This window comes from Globicephala melas, chromosome 1 (genome assembly GCF_963455315.2).
Source record: "Globicephala melas chromosome 1, mGloMel1.2, whole genome shotgun sequence".
In the NCBI taxonomy this organism is placed as follows: Eukaryota; Metazoa; Chordata; class Mammalia; order Artiodactyla; family Delphinidae; genus Globicephala; species Globicephala melas.
Genome location: NC_083314.1, coordinates 114,878,252 through 114,901,339, shown reverse-complemented (window position 1 = coordinate 114,901,339; position 23,088 = coordinate 114,878,252).

Below are 23,088 nucleotides of genomic sequence, written 5' to 3'. Positions count from 1 at the left end.
TTTGCAGTTGAAACTCTTGATAAAGAGGATCTAGTCGGTCGAGTATGTAATTATTGGTCCTGTTTGGCAAAGGTCTCATTTAAGCCCACTTCTTAGGCTACTAGTCAACCAATCAATTTGCCCCTTTGGGTCAGGTACCTTCCCCTGATCCAGTAAGTGGTGTCCAAGGCAGGATGGTTTGTCACATGATCACCTGTGTGTACCTTATGGTTTCTTCATTTAGCTGGAACCACATAGAAGGAACACTCATAAGGGAATTATAGTAATTAGTGTTCTTATTTGTGCTCAAGATCCACCTGATTTAAGGTTAAAAAAAGTTTTAGTAAAAGGTATTAGATACAAAATCTCAGGTAGAACGAGAAAACCAGGCTTAGATGATTCACACTCAGGAACAGAGCAGCCTGGAAAAATATCCAATCACTGAGGACTGTTCTAGAGAAAGACCACTGCTGACAACTGCTCAGCACCTAAGCCATTTGGTACTAAGTCCAGAAGTTCCACCCCAGCTTCCCTAAAGGACCAGATAGATGTCTCTGTCACTGGGCTTACCTGGTGATCAGGTCTCATCTCTGGTGTCTGCTGCCTTGTAGAGTCCATCTCCACTTCCAAGTCTCACAAGAGGGCACCTATCTGGCAGAAGTTAGATGATGAGTAAAACCTTAGCTACAAAGGATTTGGGGGATTGTTAAGCTTTAGTTTCCCAAGCCTCTGTGATTTAAGAATCAAGCTAGGCCACAGTTCAGAATGGATGCTGAAAGGGCCAAAATACAGAGTCCTCCACAATGGAATCCTGAGATTTCAGCATTCCAGTGTCTGTCATTAAGTCTGTAGAGATCACTATAAAGGATACCTTATTGGGTAAATAGTTGTCCTTATTTGGGTAATACTCATGGAAGTACTCTCTTTATGATCTCCTTCTAAAAAATGTGGGCTTTCTTCATCAACCAAGCTAAACGTTCTTCTTCACTGTTTCCTTTCTTCATGTGTTTGCTGAAATCTTTCCTCCATCCTCGGGAAACTCTCCTATACCTCACCACAGGCATGTGTGCAATCCCAAATTTCAAGAGCCAGCATATACCTCACTTCCCTAAGTAATACTATCATATTGTGATCGCTCCTTCAACCCAAAACCCCTCAATCTTCCCCTTCAGTGAGTGATATTGAATTTACAAGAATTTACTCTTCCTTTCAGGTACATAGTACATTGTTCTTGCAACCCTACTCTCACAATGGAGTGACATGTAGAACTCATACAGTAGATACTTAGCAAATAAATACTGATGATTTCAAACACACATAAGTAAGAAGAAGAAACTTCCTTTTAGAGTTAACAGGAAATTAGAATGTTTCAATTGGCCTGAAATCAAATTTAGTCAATCCACATTAAAATCTTTCAAATGTCTTAGAAACTTTGGAAAACACATAAACAACGTACAAATTCAAAACAATTGACAAATACACAGTAAAGTGGCCTGCCTTTTCAGAGATTCCTGACAACACCCAGGAACTTGTTTGTGAAAGGAAAGGGGCCTGAATGGGGATGAGAATAGGGTGTGGGGAAGGGGGCAAGATAGCAATATTCATGAGCCTGGGTAGATTTGGGAGGTGGTCCCATTCATGACAATACAACCGAGTCCATGAACATGACCATACAACTGAGGAACGTCAGTATGTTCAATCCTTTTGTCAAACTCTTTCCCGGACTCCTTATTGCAGAAGAAAAGACATATACATATATGGAGGAACAAAGTGGGTCAATTCAACTAAAGTAAGGACAATGAGGATATTGAGAAGAGCATCTATTAATATATTCTACCCACAGCACCTAGCATCGAGGCATATAGTAGGGGATTAGTGCATAATGATTAGGTCATATGCATAAAATGTATTCTTTTCATTCAGAAAGTGGAAAATGTTCTCCATAAACTAGGCTGAACAGTAGAAAGTCATCCAGTATGATCCTGTTCATGCCTCCCTCATGCATATGCATCCTCACTAAACTCTTCCTGCTGTCACTGCTAAACCAGGCCCCCACTCCCACTCCACCTTCTCCAAGCCAGGTGCACCTGCTACCCGGGGCACTCACTGCTGCTGCCACATCTTGCTGTGTAATGCCATTGTCAACCTCTCTGCCTGGTGTGCGTACCATTCTCCTTCACTGGAAGAAGGAATGTTTAATTATTTTTAATCAGCGGACATGGCATCTTGCTAGACAGTGACACTTGGGGGATCCAACACCATCTGCCTTCCACCAGACGCCAGCTGCCCTGGTGGATGTCGGCAGAACACCTTAGGACATGGCCTTCCGCTGCCAGGCGCCTGTGAGCGGCTGCCACCCGGCATAGTCTTCACCGCAAGGCTGCCACTTGGGCTCATTCCCTGTCATGGCTCACCTGTCACCCCTGCCATCCTCCCAGGGAGGTGCTCCACAGCCCCAGTTCCCAAAACATTTCCCAAGCAACCCGGGGGCCTGCCAGTAATAATAGGGTGTCCAAATATAAATGTCACCTTAACCCAATGGCCACCGAGCCTCCCATCACCATTAGTCAACCTAATGGATCTGCTGACTCCGGTCCCACCAAGAACGGCTACTGACTTCGCAGCATGCCAACCGCTGGAGAGCAGAGTGTTGAAAACAGTGGGAAGGAAGAAGGGAGAGAAGTGCTTCTCCGCATACCTCGCGGAGCTGTCCAGGGTGAGCCGTGCCCTCGCGAGTGTGCTCAGGATCGTCTGCGCTCTTCAAGGTCCTGTCACAGACCTGTCCCTTCCACCTCCTCCCCTTAAGGCAGTTCCTGCAGCTCTCACAGCTGCGCCAGCGCTTTCACTCCTGTGAAACACGTTTCGTTTGCTGCAGACGCCGTAGCGGCCCAGCGCGGCCCCTGTCGGGAGAATTGGCCACCTCCTACTCAAAGAGCCTGCTCCACTCAAGGCCCAACTGCTTCACTGCGAAGCGCGCCCCCAGGTCCTTTTCACCCCAACCCCTGCCCCCGACTAGGTGAAAAGCCAATGTCGCAGCTCCAACCTCAGCCTTATTTTCATGCAAAGTGAAAGAGCGCAGCCGCCGGGTACTTACTGAAGGGGAGATAAAAGCCCCAGCTGTGCCCTCCCGGGAGTCAGTTTCACCTCCAGCGGGAAAGCAAACTGTTCTGGTGCCTGAGGGAAATTACGGAGCCTCACACTTTCATCCAGAGAGGGACAAAGGGGAGGTCAGGTGTTGCATCTGCCAGAGCTGGGGACGTGTGAAATATGATTAACCCAGGAAGGGGCCAGACAGAGCCCGGCTGGGACCTCTCCTGTCCCTGTGTGTTTCCCAGGGTCAGGAGCAGAAGGAAGAGTAAACAAAAGCATCAAATAAATATTTTTCCATTTAACCCATGCGTTAATACGGATATTCACAACCTCGACAGCACTGACTGAATCGATAGTGCAGCCTTAGCAGAAATAATGAAGGAAGTGGTGTACATCTGTTGAATTCTCTGCATTTGTGAAAAGACAGGCTTGGCTAGTGGGAGCCAGGTTGGGGATGGGGGTGTGAAGGGGAAGAGGTTCCAGAAAGAGCATGTAGTCACACTGTACCCCGGCCCATCCCAAGCACGGTGAAACCTTCCGGGGTCCATCAGATAAACTCACTTAATGTCATTTCTCAGGCTAAATACAAACCACTGGTTCCTGTAGAATTAAAGTCATCAATAGCTGAGCTCTCCTGCATTTACAGGAAGACACAAATAAAATCCCTACTGATAACGCCCGTCAGAGTAGGAAGTTTTCTGTCCCTTTGCAGACAGACTCTCTGTAAGAGCTCTGTGTGGTAAATGAAGCTACAAGAACATTTGTGTCTTTGTCTAAGTAAGTAAAGCCAAATTCATTTTTAGACAGTGTGCTTGGGTTGCATTCATTACTGTGTTACGGTTTTGTTTCCACCAAACCAACCTGTCCTAGACCCCCTGCTTGGACAACTTGTCTCTGGTTGGATAGATGCTGAAAACAGACACTGTTTGAAATTGACTGGAGATGTATTAAATAATCACAAAAAAATTCCAGTAAAAAGAGAGTGAATTATCAAAAGATTAGCACTTTCCTTTGTTCTGTTTGAAAAAAAAAAAAAGCAAGGAGGGGAAGCAATTTTCAAGATGCTTTAAAAGGATTCTTCATAGGTGAATTATTCAATCTTTTGTGACTAAGGGAATCTTTGTGTGCACTGCGGGAGGGGGGAGCAAAAAGGAAAAATGTGCAATATTGAGAAATAAAAATACAATATGTGGTTCATCAAAGTTCAGCATTAGACCAAACAGGATTTCCATGGCACACATCTCCAAGACCCTTTCTGCTCACCTGTCCTCTACAGTGAGAACAGAGACCAGAACAGCACCAGCCAACAGAGCTCACATGAGCTCACATGAGCTCTTAGCTACAGAAGGGGCAATGTGGGCCATTCTGACCGGCGTGAGGTGATACCTCATTGTAGTTTTTGATTTGCATTTCTCTAATAATTAGTGATGTTGAGCAACTTTTCATGGGCCTCTTGGCCATCTGTATGTCTTCCTTGGTGACATGTCTGTTTAGGTCTTCCACCCATTTTTTAACTGGATGGTTTGTTTTTTTGATATTGAGCTCCGTGAGCTGTTTGTACATTTTGGAGATTAATTTTTGTCTGTTGTTTCATTTGCAAATATTTTCTCCCATTCTGAGGGTTGTCTTTTTGTCTTGTTTATGGTTTCCTTTGCTGTGCAAAAGCTTTTAAGTTTAATTAAGTCCCATTTAAACTCAAACTGTATCTAGGTAGAATTTTTTTTAATGTTCAATTACCTTTTATTCTACTAAATAAACCAGTTTTTACAACAACAAAAAAATATACACTATGTGGCTCACTGAGAACATGTAAGTTAGAAAGGCCTGTCGGGTGGTTGATACCTGAATCAAATCTTGATTATTCTCCTATAGGAAGAATCTGAAGATATTTTCTCGAATATCCCTCAAGGATTAACATAATCAGCTATCAAGTGCCACTGCAGCTACTTCAGGAAAAGGCAGTTAAGGCGGCACTTATCTGGCAGTGGGAAACTCAGCTCTGCGAGAAGGCACTTCATGTATTAAGGCTTTAAATAGTTTTTTAGGGCCCTCTTGACTAAGCAAGAGCTGCTCTGGAGGTTGGAAGGGGTCTGGTATCTGCCCATGATGTTCAACTGAGCGGTGGCAGTGGAGGAGGGTCTCCACGTGTCTGAGCAGGACGGGAGTTGAGCGCTGGAGAGAAGTTCACGTCCAAGTAAGTTTCCTGGAGGGAGGGGTGGTTGACGTGCACAGAGCCAGGCTTCCAGAAAAGTCAGCTCAAACAGGATTACCTTAGTTAGCGGACAGCTAAGAGAGTGGTTAATACTGACCTTCAAAATCAAGTGCCTGTGTCCTCCGGGAGACTTTCCCATGCAAGCTAAGCCCGATTGCTCTTGATCAATACCCTCTCTTTCTGTATGATTCCACTCCAGCCACAGAGACTCTGAGTCCTTTGCACTAGGCAGAGCTCCCTCAAGCAGGAGAATCAATTGATTTGCCTTAGTAGTGCGGGCTGAAAGGGCCAATTCACACAAGAAGCGTCTCTCAGATGGGCTGATGGTCCGCAGGTGGGGCAGAAAAAGGACAATCAGAGGGTCTTGGCTGAGCTGGGTCGGTTTGGAGTAGAGAGAAGCATGCCCTTGGGAGCAGAGATGTACACATGAACCAGCTTTCAAAGTTTGCCTGCTTTCACTCTTTTTCCTTCTACTCATTTTATGAGCAATATATATTCTGAGTGATCGTCATACATATTCTGTAATTTTTCACTGAGAAAAATAGCTTTTGCATTTCATACAGCTTCTAATTCCAAAATTAGTTCAACATCTAGCCGTGAATGTAGAAATATATACCCCTTTCGGAGACATACTTAGGGCTGGTATTGATTTATGCTATATCATGATTTTAGTCTTATGGGATAATCACCTTGTCAAGGCTATATTTATTGTTGTGCCTATTAAATCACATTAATTCCTCAGCAATTACACAGAAGTAAAGCATCCACAAACTGCAGCAGTGACAGAATTCAGTTTTCCTCCCTAAATAAACTCAGTACAAAGATAGCCATGTCCTACTTTTTCAACGGCATTCCAACTTTTTTTTTTTTTCTTTTTACATATCTTACAGGAGCATTGGACTTGGAGTGCAGCCAGAGTTCTGCCATGGATTTGAACTCTAGTGGAAAAGCCCCTTGAGGGATAAGCAACACGTTGGAGGCAAGTGCTAATGGCAGCATAGCACAGAAGCAAATTGCCCATCAAATGGGACAACTTAGTGTCACAGAGCATTTGCAGGGAAAATTAAAAGGGAGAAAGCAGAAATCATCTAATACTGGCTGCCCTTGATTTAGGTTGCTTTCAGTGGATGCATGTGGGAATGTGGGTTCTCTCTGGTGCTCAGGGAGTTTGTCATAACACTGTCCAGACCCAATTTGCCTTAAAATTCCCATGGGTCTTAGCACTAGGAAAGTGAGAAAATGAGGAGTGGGCAGTGAAGGGGTTTCTTACACTGGGATATGAGTTGATAGGATCCTTTGGAAGATATGCACGAAGCCCATATGACATTCACACTGGATGCGAAAGTTGATCTCACAGCCTGGGGGACCCCAAGGTGAGCAGGTGACCCTGCAGACCCTGCACATGGCTGGTGCCTGGATCAGGCACCTCTGAGGGAGAAGGTGCTGCCCCGCTTCCATTCAGGGCCCGCTCTATCATATTTACAAAGGCAGAATTTATCTAGTACCTAAGAATTCTGCCTCCAACAAGAAATATCTAGGTTGAAGGTTGATCTGTCTCTCTCAGATCTCCTGAAAGGATTCTTCTTACTTTGTACTTTTAATAAAGTTTTCAGATAGGATTTCATCCAAACTGGCTCATCCTTCTTCTGCCTTGCATATTGATTTTGGTCATTAATTTGGGGCAAGATTTAGCTTGATTGAAGTCCAGGTAACCAAGAGACTTGTTTATATGCCTCTGATGTTCTTCATTTTTGTGAATGTCAAACAGCTTTCACCTACAACCCATACCTTAGCTGAAGTCCACAAGCTAATGAGGAAAGAGAGAATCATGGGGAACAGGTACGGCACACAAGAGTTGCTCTGGACTCTAATTATTGGTTCATTTTGGTCCAGTGACCTGCATCATGCTTAATGATACACTAAGCTTTGACTTCAGTAGAAATGATAAGAAGTAAGTTTTAAAATGTAGATGCCTCCACTGTAACAACATATTAAAATAGTCCCAGAAATGGGAATAAAAAAATAAAAAAACAACCCTTATTGGACCACCATGGGTTTTGTTACAGAGGAAATGAATAGCTGGTACCTCATGAAGCCAGCTCCTAATTTAATTGGATCCTGTTTGGTGGTTTTTTTTTTTTTTATTTTATTTTGAAAAGAAGCGTGGAATACCTGAACTGTAGGATACATCCTTTTGTTCTGCCTTCTATAACAAGGAAGTCGCAGAACTATTTTTACTTGAAGGGGGTTGTATTTCCCTAAGTGCATCTATCTTGATAGTAAAGCACTTTTCCCTCAATACCACCCGACATACCCACACCACATTGCCCTGCTAATCTGCTCTGCCCAGATGTTTCTCCCAGGTCACCTTTCCTCCTCTACTTCTTACCTCTTTGGGCTTTTGATACACATGTTTTCAGGGTGCCCTAACTCCAAGGGCTTTTCTTACCTCCTTAATGTTATAATAGATGTATTACTGAACTGTCTTAATAGAAAGACCCTAAAACAGACCTCTCCACCAATACACCTCATAGGGTCAATGTAGCTTTTTATATTTATTGATATTATTCTCACCTATGTAATCGTGGTAGAAAAACAGTTTAGAGCCAATGTCCCCAGGTGTCATACTGCTGCCTCATCTGCACCCAAACCTCTTTTAAATCGTTGAATTTAGAGACGGTGAATGATGTTTGTCAAGTTCCCTTCCTTCCCGGCCTCCTCAATGCCCCTTCTGTCTCTGAAATCTGACCTTCGCTGCTTTTTTCCCTAACCTCTCTTTTTCCTGGTCTCTTGGGGGTGATATAGTCTTCCTGTACTTAATAATTTTTCCCCACTTCGGCTGAAAGCAGATTGTAATGCACTGTTCTGGCACGCTATCTCACTTACTCTTTCTCTCACATAGTTTTACATTTTCCCCACCTGTTTTTCTTGGTATTCAAGTTTTCCAGGAATCCCATGAAACTTTTACTCAAGCTGTTGGAGCGTGTATTCCTTCAGCTTGCCAAAAGACCCTCTCTAGGTGGGTTTTCCCCAAATCCCCAAGTACTTTTGCTAACGAAACTGCTGAACAGGAGCTAATTTATCACTCTGTTATCACTATATTAGGGCAGGAGAGAGCCATACCTAGAATGAATTATGGATCCTGCCAGTGTCCCATGCATCCTGTACGTCAAGGTAAGCAAATGCTGCCTTGTGTTAACTGTCAGCCTCCAAAATAGCTGACATTTGTTATTTTAATTAATAGTTTACTTTGCTGAAATAAGCTTCTGTGAGAAGCTATGACTTTTTATCAAATCTTCACTGCAGCATTGTTTTCCCCAGATTGGGAGACAAAAGCTAATTTTCAAAACTGCTTTATTCTGCAAGGTCACAGCCAACAGCTTGTGTGCACATGTCAGGGAAACATCTGCTTCTGTGCCACAGATATAAGTAAAATTTGCTTTATTTTAAAATTTAAATTTACTTTTACTTGGAGGAAAGTGATGAGTCAGTCATTAAAGATCTATTAAGTGATGTTGATTAGGAAAGACTTTTTTAACCAGTCATTTTGTCTCACAACTGATGCTGAAATTTCTCCGACCTCAGCATTCTGGTTAGACGTTGCAGGGAACTGTGGTCACTGGCACATCTGGATCTGGACCAACTTGTCTTTTCATTAATGCAAATCATTATTATGTAATTACTCAGCCTGCAATGTAGAGATCATTGATTTCTTTTGCCCTGTAGCAGTATTTTTAAGTCACTGATGACACAGAGAACTTTCAGGACAATCCAAACTATACAAATTAGCTCCAGTTCAAGAAAGGCAAACTGATTTAAAAGGTTACAATACTAAATTTATTTCTGAGATTTTCTCTTTGCTTGGAATAAATTAACCAAGGGAGGTTGATTCCTTCATCTTGTTTTAAATGCTTTTGATAATGCATTTTGTTCATCAAATTTCTAAGACAAGAACACTTGAGTGCTCTCTCCCCAAATGGGCTTGTGTTCTGCACTACAATCCCTAGATCACCCAGAAGCAATAATAATGACCTTGGGAAAAGGAGTCCCAGGCCCTAGACGGATAGCTGTTGTTTACTCCCTGTGGGATTCTAAGGTCTAGGGTTACTCAGAGCCTTTTTCAGAGTCTAGCACTTACCTCAGGTTTTCTTTACTTTTCTTCTAGTTTCAAATTCTTTGAAAAGAAAGAAAGAAAGAAAGGAAGGAAGGAAGAAAGAAAAATAGGAAGGAAGGAAGGAAGAAAAGAAAGAAAGAAAGAAAGAGAGAAAAAGGAAAAGAAAAGAAGAGAAAGAAAGAAAGAAAGAAAGAAAGAAAGAAAGAAAGAAAGAAAGAAAGAAAGAAAGAAAGGAAGGAAGGAAGGAAGGAAGGAAGAGAGAGAGAGAGAAAAATGAAGGAAGGAAGAGAGAGAAAGAAGGGAGGGAGGGAGGAAGGGAGGGAGGGAGGGAGGAAGAATAAGAGAAATAAAGGGTCATCTTTCTCCTTCAGATGAGGCAGCTCCAGGAAGCAGCGAACAAGTTGGACCAGCACAGATATTGGCCCATATCCTTCCCTCATTCTGTCTCTGCCCCTGTATTTAACCCCAAAGGGCCTGCCAGTCTTCCTCCAAGTGGCCTCTTCCTGACTCCCATGGAAGTCATCCCTGAAGTCCTGACATCATACTCATCCTGGGGGCTTTAGCGGATGGCTCTCTCCCATCCACTGACCCACTGCTGGGCTGCTGGGCCAGATCCTGACACCTTGCTTTGCTGGCCCATTTTCCTGACTATGACCCTAGGAACTCTTCCTCTTCCATCACCCCTGGCTGCATGAAGAACTACAGTTAAGGGACGGATGCTTCCATTTCCATACTTGCTTCTCAGAGCCAGGCCTCCCATGGGGGAAGGGAGGATAGAAACGGGTAGGTGTCCCCCGCAGTCATACACGTCGCATGATTCACAGGTACACAGACCCCACCTGGGGTCTGGGAGGCTGCTTTGCCCCCTCACTTCCAACAGTAGGTTTCCTGGCTGTCCTTTCCATCGTCAGCCCCTCTTCTGCCAGTTACCAAGCTCCAAATCCCATCTTTGTTTAACTCTGCTTTTGTGATGGTGGGGCTGGGACTCTGAAAACTACATTGATTTGTCAGTGGGCACCCTGCAGGTTTCACCAACAGGGAGTTTCTAAAGGGAGACCATTCTGGGCCACACTGTATCTCCCCACGGGGCCCCAAATTTGGATATTGATGCCTGAATGCCCAGTACCTCAGAATGTGACAGTGTTTGGAGGTAACAAAGTGAAAATGAGGCCTGTACACTGGACCCTAATCCAATCTGAGTGGTACCCCAATAAAAGGAGGAAATCTGGACACACAGAAGAGGCACCAGCAGTGTGCCCAGAAGAAAGGCCCCATGAGGACCCGGAGAGAAGGCGGCCGTCTGCAAGCCAAGGAGAGAGGCTTCCGGAGAAGCCAAATCTGCCAACACCTTGATCCTCTCCTCCCAGCCTCCAGAACTGTGAGAAAATAAACGTCTGTTGTGTAAGCCACCCAGCCTGTGGTATTTCTTATGGCAGCCCGAGCAGACTAATATAGAGACTGGCAGATGAGAGGTGGAGAAGGACTTGCTTCTTCCCTTGCTTGCTCCTCCCATCAGCATCACCCCAGCAGGGCCTGGCTGCCCCACAGCAGCCGTTCTCCCAGGCTCCAGACCTTTCACCAGAGTTCTCAGGACCAGCCTCATCATGTCTTAGTGAAGGAACAGCTCCCCTTCCTCCAAGGTCTGAGTCCCAGCCTCCCGAGGCCCCTCTTCTGAGCTTCTAGTTCCTGGTAACTCCAACCCCTTCCCTGTGTTCTACCAGCCCCAGGAGTAGTAGCTCTTTCCTGCAGTTACTATCTTTGTTTGCTTCAACCATCCTTCATCCCTCAGCAGGCCTGCCAGCTCCCGCCCCTCGCCCCCAGCATTTACTTAATCAGCACTGGTCTGGCTATATGGTCAAAAGCTAGAGTTTCTGAAACAAACACCCTGAGTGGAGAGGATATTTGCTATGAGAAGGTCTGCATGAGTTTTCTGCTGCTGCTGTAACACCACCTATTTAATGTATTTCAAAACAGTACAAATGACTTATCTTACAGCCCCGTAGGATGGAAATCTGACCCAGGTCTCTGGGCTAAAATCAATGTGTGAGCAGGCTCTGTCCTTTCTGGAGGTTCTAGAGGAAGATTTCGTTCCTTGCCTTTACCATTTTCTAGAAGCTGACCCCTTCCTTCCTCTTCAAAGCCAGCAAAGTCAAACCTCTCTCACACGTTGCCCTTTCTCTGGTCTGTGCAGTCTGAAAAGGTTCTGTTTATAAGGATTTACATGATCAGATTGAGCCCACCTGTGTAATGCAGGATGACCTCATCTCAAGATACTTAACCTTAATCATATTTGCAAAGCCCTTTGCCACATAAAGTAACATATTCACAGGTTCCCAAGATTAGGGTGTGCACAGCTTTGCAGGCAGCTCTTCTGGCTTCCTAGGGTCTTTCTAGCTTCTATCTAATCTTCCTTCTTTCTTATTCAACATAACTCCCCACCTTATCCACAATGGAAAGTTTTGCTCAGACACTTGGAAGCCTCTCTATGTGCTGTGTGGGGTCAATGTGAAACACACAGTTCCTGTGATCCGGTTCCTGGTTGTGAAAATAATGTTGTGGTGACTTTATACCAGTTGAGGTACTTCCATTGGGTCTCAATTTTCTTACTTATAAAATGGAAAGGTTGATCCTAAAGATACAACCTGGCTCTAAAATATTAGGATTTCAAGGAAAGGGTATGAGAGATGCCCTCATTACCCTAAGAAAAGAGAGTCAGAAAGCAAAGCAGGCTGGTAATTAGTGGGCACTGTCACGGGGGCTGTGGATGTCAGTAAATCTCTTGGTCCCCCTCACCTGAGGCACAGACCAAGGGTTTTCCACTCAAGTTTTCTCTCCTGCTCTGATTGGCCTCTGAGTAGAGGTGAAACCACCCTTCACCTGGTTCCTGCAGTGGAGGGAGAGAAGCCCCTTCTCTTGCAAGGCTGTGTCTGCAGTTGTCAATAGCTACGGGAAGTCTTCGAAGACTGAAATCCTGTTCTTGGGCTCATGAGTTAAATTGAAGTGCCTCCTCAGAGGCTACTCTTACAGGGCAAGGACTCAGAGAACAGCAAATAGAGTGGAGGGTAGGGGAGTTGGCTAGTCAGCCAGGTTTTCTCCACTTTTTTTTTTTTTTTTTTGAGAAATAGCAATGAAAACATAACTAAGTCCATGCAAGATTTTTGGACTCATTCCAAAACTCAATGCAACTCTTTCTCTACTTATGAGACTAGGTGATTTCTCTAAATGTTATGCCAAGTATACTTTTATCTCTGGGCCTTTTGAAGAAATGTTTGGCCATGAAATTTGGTGAGGGCGTTTCAAAGTCCATATTGTTGTATTTCCTGTGGGAAGACAAGGCCTTGCTCCTCGAGAGCTTTTCACACCAGGGCTTTTTCGTCGCCAAAATGTACCTCGGAGCAAGGATCTTTGCAGTGTATGTCTCTATATCCCTCAAGTGTGGGTGGATAGGGAGGAAAAGAAAAACATGCTTTTTCTCCCTAATCTATGGTAGGTTTTGCACGTATTTCCTATTTTTTTTAGGGATTTGTATTTTTTAGTGTAAGGCTTCATTTCAGAAGGCATTGGGGTTGGCTCTGTGATGATTTATTTGTGTGGAAGACGGAGGTTATTGGTTTTTCTTCATTGATATGTAGGCCCCCTCACAGAGAAATATTTTTAGAAACATTTTTATTTCTCTTCATATTTTTTCCAGTTATGGTGCATTTGCTTGCTTTGGGGGTCGGCTGCCTGTATCCCTTTGGTGTGCAAAGTGAGAAAAGAGATATTTAAACAATAGAAAGCTTTCCTGGTCCCTGTCACAACATCATGTTTGTAGGGGTCATCTGATTAGTCCTGGAGGGGTCCTGGGCTTCTTTGTGACGTGGTATGGCTTTTGTGGACAGTGAGGTTGCCCCATGATGCTGAGAGGCTGCATTCCTTCCACACTCTTCTACCGGTATACGTTCATGGATGAACCTCAGTGTTGACAGGTCTGATTTTCTTTCTGCCACAGTCAGCTCTATTAACCTGCCTCCGGCTTGAACCTGCAGTAGCTGAATCTTGTATTTGCTCTGCCTGAGGCCTTAACCTGCTGCTCTTCCCTTCATCCTTTACTTGTTCCTTCCTTGTGCCACCTGTTTGTCTCATCTGGCACTCTAAGAAGGCATTCCTCCACCTCCTTATTCCACCCCTAGTATTAAAAAAAGATCCCAGGTGGCTTTCTCTCACCTCGTGTGTGCTTGAATCTTCCCCAGCAGCTGTCAAGACGAGTTTTCTTCAGACACATGAATTCCAAAGCCGATTTCCATTTGTTCTAAGAGAACAGACCTGGCTACAAGATGTCAAAAGGCACATGAGTACTCTGTACACACTTAAAAGAAAAATTAACAAACAGAAATGGTGATGTGTCCAACACCAATGACACTGAAAGCCAAAGGCCCTGGTAAAAATTACTTTTTAAGTAGAGACTCAAAGCACAGCTCGTACCGAGGCCAACAGATGTCATCCTACTGTCCAGAGTACTTTCTCAAAGTATAGCCCCTCACCTCTTGTTCTAGAGTTGTATCATACAATCTTAGCCACTTGCCATATGAGGCTACGAAGCACTTGAAATGTAGCCAGTCCAAGTTGAGATGTGCTGTAATTGTACAACACACACCAGATTGTGAAGTCTTCGTATGGAAAAGATGGATGTGAACTCTCTCATTGATTTTTTTTTTACATCGATTACATGTGAAATGAAAACATTTTGGTTCTATTGGGTTAAATAGAATGTGTTCCTTAAAATTAATTACATTTTTCAAAGCAGCAAATAGAGACTTTAAAATTACATGTTTCCTATTCTCTTTCTATTGGGTATTGCTCTTCTAGAACTTGGTTGAGGAATGACACTTGAGATTTTTGTTTCTCTAACACGCTGGAAAGAAATTTTAAAACACTGAAATTGAGGTGTATCTTGATTCTTTAGTTTCTTTTCAATACATGACATGAGGTCACTGAAAACAGTTTTTGTAGAATTTAGACACATATTATTTTTAACGAACTTAGTTAACCTCTTAACCTCTTTAAATAAGGCTGCTTTCCATTTTTACATACTGGCTTTTTCTTAAATATGGTCTCTTTCCTTTATACACTTCCTGTTTGTTCAACAAGCTCAATCTGTTTTGGAATGAGTTTAACGTTTATAAGGTGCTCCCCGTGTGTATAAGAACTTATAAAATAGTGTCCTCCCAGCCGTTGGGGAGAATATACTCCTAATGAACAGAAACTGGCAAAGTCGAACTTCCATTTATAGAATTTTTTTTTTTTTTTTTTTTTTTTTTTTTTGCGGTACGCGGGCCTCTCACTGCTGTGGCCTCTCCCGTTGCAGAGCACAGGCTCCGGACGCGCAGGCTCAGCGGCCATGGCTCACGGGCCCAGCTGCTCCGCGGCATGCGGGATCTTCCCGGACCGGGACACGAACCCATGTCCCCTGCATCGTCAGGACTCTCAACCACTGCGTCACCAGGGAAGCCCCATTTATAGAATTTTATAGAATTTTAATAGACCAAGTTTTAAGTGTTAAAAGGAAACAAGGGGTGTGGTATAGATTATATTTTCATCATATTTTATATGTTTTTTGAGAGTGATTTTTGTAACAAACTTTAACCAAAAGGAACACTATTGCTTCACTGCTGGGGATGAAACCCCATTGGCACAAACCACAGATTTGTGAGGTCCCATAAGATATTTTCCAGGATTTGAAAAATATTAATAGTGGGCATTTATACAGCATTTACTAGAGTCTGGTAAATGCTTTGCATATGAGATCTCACATAAATGCTTTGCATATGAGATCTCACATAATATTCACAAGAATCCTTTGAGGCAGAGACAAAATTTATTCTCATGTTGCAGGTGCGGAAACTGAGGCATAGAGAGGTGAAATTGTCCAAGAGCACACAGCTAATGAACATGAAGGGAGGAGTAACAATCACAAGCATTCTGGCTGCTAGGCTGGCTTTGAAACCTATACTGCATTCTTCCATGGCCGTGATATAGACGATTCACGATGATAACTGCATCCTGGTTTTGTCTGTTACACTTCAAAGGCCCGCTGAAACTTGACAGACTGTCTCTGTAAATTTTGCTTTCACCTTGATTTGATCCCCCTACACCTTTTACCAAATATCAATATGTGACAAAACTCTCTGCCTTCATTTCACCCTGTTTTTCTTTGCACCAATACTAACTGAACCTGAAATAACCCTAAAACACAAGACACACGGGGTACAAAGATGTGACCTAGATAATCCATCAAGTATCTAGAACTTTCTGAAAGAAAGTACTCTCTGTGCAGCTCTTCATGAACACAGGGCAAATCTTACCCTTGTTCATGGATTTCTATAGAAAACCCATTTGCATATCTGAAGAAGGAATGTGGCTTTTAAAGATTTTAATGGAAACTAGAAATATATCATTTTCCTGATAAGTTGTCATTTTGGATGTTCATCCTCCTGGCACCAGAATACAAGCATGTAAATTTACGAACTGCCGCCTGTCATTAACGAAACTGATGTGACATTCCCAGCTTTTTCAGCCTGTTCCCACACCTGATTTTTGTACTACATGTTGGTTTGAGTTCATTTTTTCCTCTCTGGATTTTTGCTCTTAAAAGCTAATTTTCAATGTCAGTCTGTAATAATTCATGTAACTCTCAACACAAAAGCACATTATTTACAGATTACACTCCCTAGCTGATCCAGGGATTCTTTCCAAACAAGCTTTTGAACTACCTTGTGAAATCTTCAGCAATATTCCTGGAACCTTCTGACATTATGCTTAATTAAGGTTTACATGTTAATATTGAACAATAAAATGAGGACAGCATAATAACCCAGAAAAAAATGGAACCGAAGTAATTAGCAGCGATGATACATGTTCATTGAATTGTATCATTGCACATGTGTGTCCTTGCCAATTTATAATTTTTTCAAATTATTAATTATAGTTTCTGAAGCAGTATCTTTAAAATACCTCAGGAACCATCTCCTAAACATCCCTAGATTTAATGAAAAGCTAGTGATTATTGCCTTAAATAGCAGCGGAGATGCCTCCCAACCTTTGAGAAATCAGTTAATCTCTAATTTCTCTTGTTTGTGAACAGCAACTATTATTTCTCACATTTTTCCTGAAGTTCATTACCAACAATATAACTTTGTTTACATATTCCTTACAGCTCAGATGGGATTTTTCCTTGTCTCCAGATTGCTTTTTTTTGGGGAGGCGGGGGGGATGATGAAAACAATACCAATATCTTTCATGGTTTAAAACTATTAGGACAACACCTAACTGAGATATTAAAAATTGGCAAGTTGTTTAAAAATGTGCTAGCAAAGTGGGGGAAAAAAAATCCAAGGTGTGTGAGAGACATAAAAATTACTTTACACATGTCCTTCAAAAAAGTTTAATACATAGTCAGGTCACATTACTGCACATCAAATTCTCTAGGTCTCTGGCTGCCAGTAGCAATTATCTGTAAAAGAACATGTTTTCCCCGGTGACTCGCTATCGGGAATTTTTGAGTATACCTAAGCATAGCCTTGAGCAAAACTCCTACGGGGCATATTTGGAATACAGGATTTCATTTGGATGCAATATCAAGGTTTCAGTGCAATATGTCTAACTATATATTTTTACATCTGTTTTAACATATTGATGTGTTTATCTGTTGGCTTTAATTACATGATATAAGTATACATAAATGTAAATAGTACTCCTGAGCTTCCACTCAACTTTTGTCATAAGGTAGACAAATATATTTCCCTTGATGCCTGGATGATTTTATATTATAATGATGTCTCCTGCATTTTCATGATTACTTTGCTAAAAAGGTGTTGAATATTTGCAGATTGCTGAAGCATCGGGTCTCATTCTTTCTGACCAGGTCGCATCTCACTCGTTTCCAGTGATCAGTGGGGTCTCAGCTAGTAAAATCTTTTGTGTCCATTCCAATCCTGTTCCAATTAATGATACTGTCACCTTTTAAAGGCAGTTAAAGTATGAGCCCCAATTTTTCCAAACATTGCTGGGCCATTTTGCAGGACCACCAAGAACTGAGAAAATAAATGCTTTCAATTGATAATCATTAAGGATTCATAAAACAATTCTAAATTCTCCACGGTTTAAGTAAAATACTGCTGTCCTAGGAGTTTGAGGCATTAATTGTGCACGCTGTGGTTTGGACCAGGATGCTCCCCTAGTGAGATGGTAGTTCCCAGAAATATGATTTCCTAACACATGGAAGTCAAATATTGCGGTGCCTACTGGCTTAGGATTTAGAAAGGAGCAAAAAGGTATCACTGGCTCTGAAGAGGCAGGCAAAAACAGGGTTCCCTCTAAAAATTAACTTCAATAATCAGCCTAGTTTTAGCAAGCTTTTATTTTTTTGAGTAGTGTGTGGCAAGCCTTTTTCTACATTTGAGGAATTGAGCTAACCAAAATGAAATAATCTATTTTAACAATGAGAATATGTGTCCTTCCTCTGAGTCCCTGCCAGCTCACTCAAGGTGGCCTCAAGAGACCACAGTCCCACAAGAGCGGTGATAAATATGTTGTCAGGTTAGTAAGGCACTTCATTTGTTAATGGACCACTGATGTATCCCTGACGTTGGTGAGTGTGAACCTGGCTCAGGTGAGCAGGCAGGGTGGGCAGGGCTGCTTTAATTTTGCAATTAGGCCACATGTCCATCCAAATTAGTTGATGGGAAATCTGAAAAGGATCTGACTTATCAACCCTTCAACATGGGGACTTTCCCAGGAGATTTATGAAGGGTGAGAATCTGACAGGTATGTTTATGGGTAGCCTAGGATTTATCGAGCATATGTCATCTCAGAGCTTCAGGTGATCCTTTCCTAAAAAAAATAGTTTCGAGACTGACTGCTTCCTGCAAGTCCACATTAGTTAGGGAAAGCTGGAGACATCAGTTTTTACCCTAATACTTTAGGTTTAATGTTTACAAGGGCCATGTAAACCATTCGGGATTCTTGTAGAGCTATATGCACTTCTATTACTGCAAAAGACAACACTGTTACAGTCATGATAAATAAAATTACTTGCAGGACTTTGCAGCTCGGGCAACCCAGCAGTACTGCATTTTAACTTCTGTGGCCACAAAATGTAAATGAAGTTGAAACAGCAGAAATTTTCATCTTTTCTACTTGTAGTAATTCTCGCAGAATCATGAATGCCTTTCTTCCTCATTCCTGGATCTCTCCAAATAGATCCCATTTATCTGATTGGATTTCTGTCCCATCTTTCTACATATTACAGCTAATTAGTACCCCCTGATGAGAAACAGCCCACTGATGGAAAAAGCAGTTAGATAAGATCTGCATTAACAAATGTAGTTCATTTAATATCATTTGTGCTGCTGCATTATTAATAATATATAATTACCCTGCACAGGCTGGAATGGGAGAATAAAACTGTTCTTTAATTTCTTGGCCTTTGCAGAGAAACAGTATATTAGAGAGAATAAAACAGTATTAGACTATCAGTCGCCATGCGTCATAGAGGTTTATGTGTCACACAATTTTATTAATGTTGGGTCTAGCTAGAATTTCTATGTTTCAACACAACTGCAGGCTACTCAGAGAAAACCATTCTGAGGAACTCTGAAAGGCCAACTTCTTGTTTCAGAATGTTAAATTGGGAGACCCAACCAATGGCTAGCAGAACGTTGAGATTTTCAGTCTGTCGTTGAGAGTATTTCACTGCAGTAGATAATGTATGTCATTGTGGTCAATAACTAACACTCACAAAATTGGATTTAACACAATGGAAGAAATGGACTTCATTCTCCCCATTCTCCAGAATCAGGGTGTGCTGGTTAGAAAGGGATTCTGGCAGAAAACCTGTGGTAAAATAATAAAACAAGTGGTAGTGACGGCATCAGAAGAAGAATGGCCACATTGATCAAATGCCTGCTGTATGCCAAGTTTTATGTTAAACCTTTTACGTTCCCATAACCGTCCCATGCTGGGGTTACTCATTTTATGGCAGAGGTCATCCAAATCTTCCAAGACCTCACGCACCGTGTTGAAATAAAAGTCTCCAGAAAGGAGGCCACGCTCCCTGCATTTTTCTTTGCTGTTGTATCCTACCTAGTGAAGTCAAGCCTCTTGGAACATGGTTTGCCAGACAGGGCAGTGTAAACACATGAAGAGCCGCTGTAAGTGTGTCTGTTTGTGCAGGTGAGGCAGGCCAGGGATGCAGGCCTACCAGCTGGCTCAGGAAACCTTGGATCCTCCCATCCCAGGGGTGGTACCCCAAACAAGGAGGGAGTAGAGAAAGGGTGGATACAGAGCTGAACATTTGAGATATGCTTATTTTCTCCAATTACATCCACAGGTAAACCATTCTATTTCATCCATCAGTCCGTTCATTTACTCATCAAACATTTTCTGAGCTCCTACTACACCAAACACTTGAAAGGGGAATAATTCCTTAAAAGAGGCATTCAAAATATTAAAGGGGGAATAAGAATACTTCTGTTGTCACCAGAGTCCTCACATTGTGGAAACAGGCACACTAAATAATTATGGCAATTTGATGTGTTCCAGGAAAAATGTGCTCCCAAAGGAGGGAATGATCAACTTAGAGGGAATGATCAATGCCAGGGAAGGTTTGACAAGGAGGCAATAAGCTGATTCTTGACGAATGAAAGCTCTTTTCCAGGTAAAACTGGTAGAAACTTGTTTCCTCTCTCTTAATAGTGGTATTATTATCATTTTAAACAATAAACTACAAATACTGTGACACCTAATAGCAGAGTGAACGGAAATTCTGTTGCTTATTAGAACAAGGCATTTTTCTTCTGAGGTTCATGGTTATCCATCATTTCAATCCCTTTGAAATGCTTTTAAACAGAGGTGTGGGGAAAAGGTCAGTGTGTATGCTAATAATCCTGATAAAGAGAGAAGAGAGGTGGGTGGGGTGTGGATTGGTAATCGGACTTATCACATAACTAGCGGAATATTATAATAGTATAGGACCTTTATTCACAGTGGATTTTTTCCCCAGCAGATTCACAGATGTATCACAATTCTGAAATGCAAAAGACTGTGTTTTTCCCCTCCAGAGATTTTAATGTCTACAAGGTGCAGGACAGAAGAAAAGCCCCCCCCCGAAACGTAAGATAACATCTATACTGGCATAGCAATTAGTTCAGATTTTAGTGCATCAAAAGTCATGTTATCCATCTGTGATTTCCTGTGTCATCCACTTCCTCTGCTAAAATGTGGGTACCCAGCTCTCCGTTTCAGACTGAAGGCACTGCTACAATCTCCCTTGGGTCTTGCAAAGAGACAGCCATAGTCTGGTAAAGACTGCCAAGTATTCATCCACACTCTCTTGCTCCTGGGCAGAGAGGTGAACTGTATGTTCACTCTTCCCTGGATTTAGATGGAACATGTGACTGAATTCCAGGCAAAAGAGAAGTGAGCAGTGGAGATGTACACTGCTCCAAGGCTCAGCCCATGAGACCTCCTGCAGGTCACGCTCCATTCTCTTTCTCTGTCTTCTGCCTAGGAGTAAAATGGAGACGTCTGAGGAGAGCAGAGGCTCAGCATGGAAGGAGCCTGGGCCCAGGTCGCTGCCAAGAGGAGAGCAATTCAGGAGGGCACCACACCAGGAACACCTAGCTCACCTAGTTTTGATTGATGCATAAACAGGAAATCAGCTTCTGCATTGTGAAATGTTAGCTTGCTTGCTTTGGCAGTTGGCCTACCCTAAGGCGCATGAGCTCTTCACTTAGATGACCAAAATAAGTAGCATATGAGGGTGTGTAGGGCGGAAGCTATCTGAGGACTTTGCATGGAGCTCTGCTGCCGTTATGCAGGAGGGAAGGGGGAGGGGGTTGGCATTAATTCCCACTATCATACGTGGCGGGGGGAGGGTGGCATCAGTCACCACTCTCGTGTGGGCTGTGAGGGGGCCCTGAACACCACCATCACGCTGGGTGAGTGTAGATTTCTCCATTTAAATGTCCCTTTCTCTTGCAAGCCTTCCCTAATCCCACTGTCCAAATTGGGGTCTCCTCTTATATGCTGACTTAGAATACTGTCCTTTTCCTCCGTGGCACTTTACACATGTAATTAAATAACTGATTCTGTTGTTGAATGACCCATCTCTTTCCCCATACTAGAAACCTTCCTGAGAAACGGGACTACTTCACTCATCACTGCATCCCCTGGTCAAGAACTGTGTCCCATGTTGAGGGGGTGCTTATCAAATATCTGTTCACCGGCCAGCTCTCACCTCAGGGTTATTTATTCCACCTTAGTCTTTCACTCTCCCAACAGACAAGAGATTTCTATTTTGTATGTTCCATCCAATGACCTGTAAAGCCATCTCCAATCATAAGAGGTTATGATTTTAAGCTCTCGTTCCTAATAAATACCACTCATGCTCTCACAGAAAACAAACACGCGTACATAAACTGGCACCACCAGAGGTGGACACATGTATCCTAGAAAAAAGTCTCCCAGACACCCCCCAAGAGCTATCCCCCTACCACCTAGACACAACAGACCTGCATCCAAAGACACACACAAAACAGCCATAGACACCCGAGACGTGAACACACCTCCAAAGACACACCCCTCCACTGCTGAAAGGTGCTCAGACAAATACACACAGTAAAAGTATTTAACACCTGTCATTTTGATGACATTTATTCTATGCTTTCCTACTTCATCCAATAAAAGAGAAATGCACCGATCCAAAATTAAAATAACATTCTCACCTCTATTATCTTTTCTGTTTTGGGAGCTGCTTTCCTTAAATCTGTGTCCTCTGTGGGAAGAAGTACACCGGGCTCAGAAGGGAACAAATGTCTCTCCCAAAGCCTTCCATTATTCTATCATTTACATTGCAAATGTCATCAAAAATGCAAATATATGTGACATGTCTAATTGTTTCCAGATCTTCTGCTAGGATAAACATTAGCTTGGTTAAATCCTATTTCTAAGAATAAAAGAGATGGTTTTGTTGTGGTGGTTCTCTATATTTAGAAGGGCTTAAAGAACACTACAATAATATTGTTTTTAAAAGTTACTCCTCCAGACTAATACATTCAGCACTCAAGTGAGATAACATTTCGGATTCAATAATATGATCGACAATGTCACAAGTCAACTGGGGATATATGGGGATTATCCACAAACATTTAGTCCTATTCTGGGAAGCAAGGAATAGGAAAATATAAAGAATAATAATAAACTCACTACAAGGTAGTGAAGACCTCAGGATATGTAATCAGTTCTGGTCTTCTCTTTCCATCTGGAAGCTTCCAGACATGGCCTCTCCGCCTCAAAGTAGACATTATTGTTCCTCCACTTCCCTGATTAGCTCATGATGCCCAGTCCACAGAAAGAATAATTATTTAGGAGAGTATGGTCCATCATTTTCAGATGCTGAGTAGGCAGCTCTTGGCAACCATCAGCCAATTGTGCCTGGTCTTTTGCCTCAGATACAGCCTCTTTCTTTTTTCCAATAAGTCTCATCCATGCATATCATAAAGTTGCTAGGATGTAGGTCAGAGGCAGCCTGAATAGGACGGGAAGCAAATCACACTGTTATTCTTTTCACCATCGCTGCAAATCAACACACACATCCACACATTTTGTATGTAGGGAGAGCAGGCTATACTGAGCATCGAAGCAGGTGGCTTCT